General features: G+C 42.8%; 1 protein-coding gene across 3 annotated transcripts in view; it reads right to left on the reverse strand.

The window, feature by feature from the left end:
* PTPDC1 (protein tyrosine phosphatase domain containing 1) overlaps positions 1-4,716 on the reverse strand; it is a 155,923-nt gene extending 151,207 nt beyond the window's left edge. Inside the window, exon 1 of one of the 3 annotated variants that reach the window (XM_056524298.1) lies at positions 4,562-4,716. The gene's annotated coding sequence lies outside the window, so the exon portion shown is untranslated. Of the gene's footprint in view, positions 1-4,164; positions 4,254-4,561 lie in introns of those variants that run through there. The other 2 variants (XM_056524297.1, XM_056524294.1) reach the window with 2 other exon arrangements.
* Between the last annotated feature and the right edge of the window lie 2,327 nt (positions 4,717-7,043).

The raw sequence follows: 7,043 nt of genomic DNA on the forward strand, positions 1-7,043 counted from the left end.
GGTTTGACACCCCCCCCCCCATGTGAATGTACAGGGTACATTCACACGGGCGGGGGTCTACAGCGAACTTCATGATACAAGTTTGAGATGCAGCAAGTTTTCCGCCACAGCTCGAACTCTCAGCGGAAAGCTCGCTGTAGACCCCGGCCGTGTAAGTGTACCCTAAAAACACTACACTATACTACATTACACAAAATAAAAAGTAAAACACTACATATACACATACCCCTACACAGCCCCCCTTCACCCCCCCCCAAATAAGAATAAAACATTTCTCGTATGACACTGTTTCCAAAACAGAGAATCCAGCTGTTGCAAGACAACTCGCAGTATTGCCGGACAGCGATTGACTTTCCAGGCATGCTGGGAGTTTTGCAACAGCTGGAGGCACCCTGTTTGGGAAACACTGCCATAGGGTATTTTTGGTATCGGAGGCAAGTGCAATTCTTGCATCCGGTTCCGTCCTCATGCAAATCCCTTATTTAGTCCTCAAATGCGCATGGCGCTCTCTCACTTCGGAGCCCTGTCGTATTTCAAGGAAACAGTTTAGGGCCACATATGGTGTATTTTCGTACTCAGGAGAAATTGCCTAACAAATTTTGGGGGGGCTTTTTCTCCTTTTACCCCTTATGAAAAGGTGAAGTTGGGGTCTACACCAGCTGTCATTGTAAAAAAATTTTTACATTTTTTACACTAACATGCTGGGGTTGCCCCATACTTTTCATTTTCACAAGAGGTAAAAGGGAAAAAAAAGACCCCCAAAATTTGTAACGCAATTTCTCCTGAGTATGGAAATACCCAATATGTGGACATAAAATGCACTGCGGGCACACAACAAGGCTCAGGAGTGAGAGCGCCATGTAAATTTGAGGTGATTTGCACAGGGGTGGCTGATCGTTACATCGGTTCTGACATAAGCACACAAAAAAAACACCCACATGTGACCCCATTTTGAAAACTAAACCCCTCACGTAATGTAAGAAGGGGTACAGTGAGCATTTACGTCCCACAGGTGTCTGACAGATTTTTTGAACAGTTGTCCGCAAAAATTAATTTCATTTGCACAGCCCTCTGTTCCAAAGATCTGTCAAAGGCCAGTGGGGTGTAAATGCTCACTGCACCCCTTATTACATTCCTTGAAGGGTGTAGTTTCTGAAATAGGGTCACATGTGGGGGGGGGTCCACTGTTCTGGCACAACGGGGGGCTTTGTAAAGCACATGACCCCCGACCTTCATTCCAAACAAATTCTCTCTTCAAAATCCCAATGGCGCTCCTTCTCTTCTGAGCATTGTAGTTCGCCCACAGAGCACTTTACATCCACATATGGGGTATTTCCATACACAGAAGAAACGGGGTTACAAATTTTGGGGGGCAATGTCTCCTATTACCTCTTGTAAAAATGGTAAGTTTGGGAAAAAAAACTGCATTTCAGTGAAAATTTTTTTTTTTCATTTACACATCCGAATTTAACGAAAAGTCATCAAACACCTGTGGGGTGTTAAGGCTCACTGGACCCCTTGTTACGTTCCTTGAGGGGTGTAGTTTCCAAAATAGTATGCCATGTGAGGTTTTTTTTTGCTGTTCTGGCACCATAGGGGCTTCCTAAATGTGACATGCCCCCCAAAAACCATTTCAGAAAAATTCACTCTCCAAAATCCCATAGTCGCTCCTTCCCTTCTGAGTCCTCTACTGCGCCCACCGAACACTTTACATGGACATATGAGGTATGTCCTTACTCGAGAGAAATTGGGTTACACATTTTGGGGGGATTTCTCTACTTTTACCCCTTATAAAGATTCAAAAACTGGGTCTACAAGAACATACGAGTGTAAAAAATGCAGATTTTGAATTTTCTCCTTCACTTTGCTGCTATTCCTGTGAAATACCTAAAGGGTTAACTTCCTTACTGATTGTCATTTTGAATATTTTGAGGGGTGCAGTTTATATAATGGGGTCATTTATGGGGTATTTCTAATAGGAAGGCCCTTCAAATCCACTTCAAAACTGAACTGGTCCCTGAAAAATTCAGATTTAGAAAATTTTGTGAAAAATTTGAAAATTGCTGCTGAACTTTGAAGCCCTCGGATGTCTTCCAAAAGTAAAAACTTGTCAACTTTAAGATGCAAACATATAGTAGACATATTGTATTTGTGAATCAATATATCATTTATTTGGAATGCCTATTTTCCTTATAAGCAGAGAGCTTCAAAGTTTGAAAATTGCAAAATTTTCAAATTTTTCATGAAATTTTGGAATTTTTCACCAAGAAAGGATGCAAGTATCGACGAAATTTTACCGATATGTTAAAGTAGAATATGTCACGAAAAAACTATCTCGGAATCAAATTCATGAGTAAAAGCATCCCAGAGTTATTAATGCTTAAAGTGACAGTGGTCAGATGTGCAAAAAACGCTCTGGTCCTTAAGGTGAAAATGGGCTTGGTCCTTAAGGGGTTAAAATGCAGGGTTGCTTACTTGTATTAACTAAGTATTGACAGCATTATATGTTTTAAGTCTTCTAGGTGCATTGTCTGTCCCTGTAATGAATATGCAAAATATTTACTCTCACGTCGCTAGGACATGAGAGCCTGCCGGCGCAAGCTCTCATGTCCTAGTGTCATGAGAGTAAATATTTTAAATAATCATCATAGGAGCGAGCCAGAGGAGGCCGGGGAGTGCGGCGAGGAGATTAAAGACATTGACCACTGCAGCTTCAGGAAGATCATTGCTGCAGGGGACCAGAGATGTTTATTTTTTTATACCCCACACAATGGACATAATTAGATAAAATAAAAAGAAAAAACCCTCCCACCGGAGTTCTCCTGGGCACAGCCCATATTGGCCATTTGTACTTTGTTAAATGTTTTACTTATTAATGGAAATTGAAAAATAAACTGTACTATTTGCAAAGTTTCAGGAGTTTCCTCTTTACGGTACACTTTACGGTTAATCTCACATGTTCTCTTTATTTTAGGGTCAATTAAATGATACCTATATTTACATGTTTGTCTGTTACTATACTTTTTATTAGAAAACGAATATGCATAAAAATACCCTCTTCTGACCCCTATAATTTTCTTAGTGTTCCATATACAGAGCTGTATTAGGGCTCATTTTTGCTCTGTTATCTGTAGTTTTTATTGCAGCAACTTTTGCACATATATGACTTTTTGATCACTTTTAGTTCCATTTTTTTTCTGGGATGTGACCGAAAGTCTGCAATTTTTGACTTTTTTGTATTTTTTTTAAATTTAAGCAATTCCCTGTATGGGATCATTAACATTTAATAGTTTGGACATTTCTATACCTGGTGAAACAAAATTATTATTTATTTATATTTTTTTAATTTGTAAAATGGGAAAAGAGTGTGATTTAATTTTTTATTGGAGAAGGGCTTATTCACAGTTTTAAATACTTTTTATTACTTTTTGTTTTATATTTTTAAGTCTCCACAGGGGACTATTTATAGCAACTTTTGATTGCTATTACTGTTCAGTTTAGTTAGGGTGGTTTTTGGTATTCTCAGCGGTTACCATCTTGTATACAATAAAAAAAAAATATATATATATATCATTTATGCCTGTGTTTTCCTCTGCAAGATAGGTCACTGTTCATTTTTTGGGATAGTGTTGTGGCTTTTTTGGTACAGATTTTCTGCATAAAATTGACAGCCAAAGGAGAGACAGGAACTGACAGCCAGGGGAAAGACTTCAACTGACAGCCAAGGGAGAGACTGAACTGACTATCAAGGCAGAGACCGCAACTGACAGCCAAGGGAAAGACAGCAAATGGACAGACTGCAACTGACAGCCAAGGGAGAGACCATAACTGACAAGCAAGGGAGAGACTGCAACTGATAGCCAAGGAAGACACTTAAATTGACAGCCAAGGGAGAGACTGCAACTGACAGCTAAAGGAGAGACTGCAACTGACAGCTAAGGGAGAGACTGCAACTGACAGCTAAGGGAGAGACTGCAACTGACAGCCAAGGAAGAGACTTCAACTGACAGCCAAGGAAGAGACTGCAACTGACAGCCAAGGGAGAGACTGCAACTGACAGTCAAGGGAGAGACTGCTGTTGACAGGTTGTAGTTATTGCTAAGAGAAATGGCAGCAATTCAAAGTTCACAGATTTCTGTGAGTTTTGTAACTGCAAGAACCTACTGTATGTACTGCTCCTTTCTTTGCCGACCTAGGCCTTCTTCGTGGGTCACCAGACCGACCTCTCACCCTCCCTCAATTACTGAGCCTGCTGGTAAAGGCTGGCAAGATGGAGCATGTCACATGGTGGCTTTCTCATTCCTGGATAGAAGCCTTTTCCATCCTAGCAACCAGTAAGTCTTCTGGGAATTGTCACATGAAGAACACAGGACATAATGCTATAGAGAAAACCTCACCATGCCTATCCATGTTTATCCATGCTTATCTGATGACAAATATTGTGTAAGAATTTATACTTGATTTTCATATTGGTCAAAGATACATAAATGTTGTCAATAATGTTCAATCTGTAATAGATATACCTTACTGGTTACATGGCTCAGTTCAGTAGGGGTAGTACCTCAGGCAATGCTTTGGTCGTGAGCTCCTTCCTTTTTCTTCCAGTCTTGCAGACCAGTTTTTTTTTGGGTTGCCATCAGGCCCTGTTATGGAGTACAATGGCTTGCACTTTAGTGGGACAATGTAATGGAACAGTCAGGGCATGTTCATATGCATCTGATAGTGTGGGCATGCATCCAGGGTTGCAAGAGAGGCAAACAGCAGCACGTAGTACAAATAAAGCGCAAACATAAAGGCATAGAGGGCGACATGTTCCAAAATCTACATAAACCTGTTTTGTTCTCTTTCACTGCTGCACTTTATGCTAAAATACCACACTTAGCATCTTTTCTTCCTCATATTATTTTCATTTTTTTCAGAACTGGAATTTCATATCTTACTTTTCAAGGAGTTGACTTTTCCTCCAAATTCACCAAATCTAAATCCAGTCGCGTCTTCTTGGGATGTTCTCCAGTGGAAATTTTTTTTTTTTTAAATCAACTGGTGCCAGTAAGTTAAACAGATTTGTAAATTACTTCTGTTTAAAAATCTTAATAGTTCCAGTACTTATCACCTGCTGTATACTACAAAGGAAATTCTTTTCTTTTTGAATTTCTTTTCTGTCTATCCACAGTGCTCTCTGCTGATACCATTGTTTATGCCAGGCATTGTCCAGAGCAGTAGAGGTTTGCTATGGGGATTTGCTCCTCCTCTGGACAGTTCCTGACACATAAGAGGTGTCAGCAGAGAGCACAGTGGTCAGACAAAAAAAAAAGTACTTCCTCTGTATTATACAGCAGCTGGTAAGTACTGGAAGGATTAAGATTTTTAAGTAGAAGTCATTTACAAATCTGTTTAACTTTCTGGCACCAGTTGATTTAAAAAAAAAAAATTCCTCCCGGAGTACCCCTTTAAAGGGTAAGTCACACCTTGATGGTAGATAGGCGACAAAGCTTGAACTGAGAGGTGGCTCTATTATAGAAACAACCAAGATCTCCATGTTCATCTGTTTCCAAAACTTAGGCACCCATTCTGGAAATTGGTGAGGGTTACATAAGTAAGACTTAAATCTATCAGACATTTAAGGCATATCTTGTAGATATCCTTGTAGATGGGAATACCCTTTAATAGGATCTTCTGCTAACATCTTGATACCAGATACCATACGACAACTTCAGAGGCCCTGTGGAGCCAATGTCTTGATGTGTTACAGCAACTATGAGAGCAGGAGGGTATATGTCGGACACAGCTCTTCTCTTGAAATAAAAGTAACAGCCTAGTTCAGTGGCATGCCATTCTATATAAATTTGCCCTGAGTCTACTTGTGATGTTGCTATCTGCTGAATGCTCTGTTTCTTCTGAGAAAAGACATTACTAATGACTACATTATGTTCCAGAGTTTGCTCTGCACTCAGGAGGACTATTCAGAACTTGGCAGGAAAATTCCCACAGTCAAGGACTTTACAGCTGAAGCTGTAACACTTGGCGCCTCCTGGCAGGGCCGCCATCAGGGGGGTACAACCCATACACCTGTATGGGGTCCGGAGCTTCAGGGATGCCTGGACGTCCCTGGACCTTTTTTTTTAATTTTTATTTAATTGACCTGTCAGTGAGTGACTGCCACTGTCACTCACTGACCACTGGGTGCCCCCCAGGACTATGACCGGGCCTCATAGTCCGGGGGGCCCGCACATTTCAATAAAATTACCTTTTTTTGGGGGGTGCGGGCCCCTTAAGAATCGTAGCAGGGCCGGACAGGTCAGGGGCTGATGGGAGTAGAGACGTCACGTGCCCAGCGGAGGCACGCCTACTCCAATCACCTGACCTGTCCCTGCTTACGTCCCCACGCGACCTCCAGAGCATCCTTCCCGAGCAGTGACAGGATTTGGAACAGCAGCCTCACGCCGCTGCAACGATCCCCGGCAGGGTAAGTAAACTGGCGCGGGGGGCCCGGGGGGGGGGGGAGGTTTTTTTTTTTAGGGGACTACAATGGTGATGAGAGGGGTGTGTGTGTGTGTGTGGGGGGGGGTGATGAGAGGTGCAGGGGGGGGTGATGGGAGGGGCAGGGAGTTATGTGGGTGATGAGAGGTGCAGGGGGTTATGGGGATGATGAGAGGTGCAGGGGGTTATGGGGGTGATGAGAGGTGCAGGGGGGGGTGTTATGGGGGTGATAAGAGGTGCAGGGGGGTCTTATGGGGGTGATGAGAGGTGCAGGGGGGTGATAAGAGCTGCAGGGGGGTGATAAGAGGTGCAGGGGGGTCTTATGGGGGTGATAAGAGGTGCAGGGGGGTGTTATGGTGGTGATAAGAGGTGCAGGGGGGTTATGGGGGTGATAAGAGGTGCAGGGGGGTTATGGGGGTGATGAGAGGTGCAGGGGGTTATGGGGTTGATGAGAGGTACAGGGGGTTATGGTGGTGATGAGAGGTGCCGTGGGGGTGGTGGTGATGAGAGGTGCAGGGGGGTTATGGAGGTGATGAGAGGTGCAGGGGGGGTTATGGGGGTGA

The sequence above is a fragment of the Hyla sarda genome, chromosome 6 (assembly GCF_029499605.1).
Source record: "Hyla sarda isolate aHylSar1 chromosome 6, aHylSar1.hap1, whole genome shotgun sequence".
Lineage (NCBI taxonomy): Eukaryota > Metazoa > Chordata > Amphibia > Anura > Hylidae > Hyla > Hyla sarda.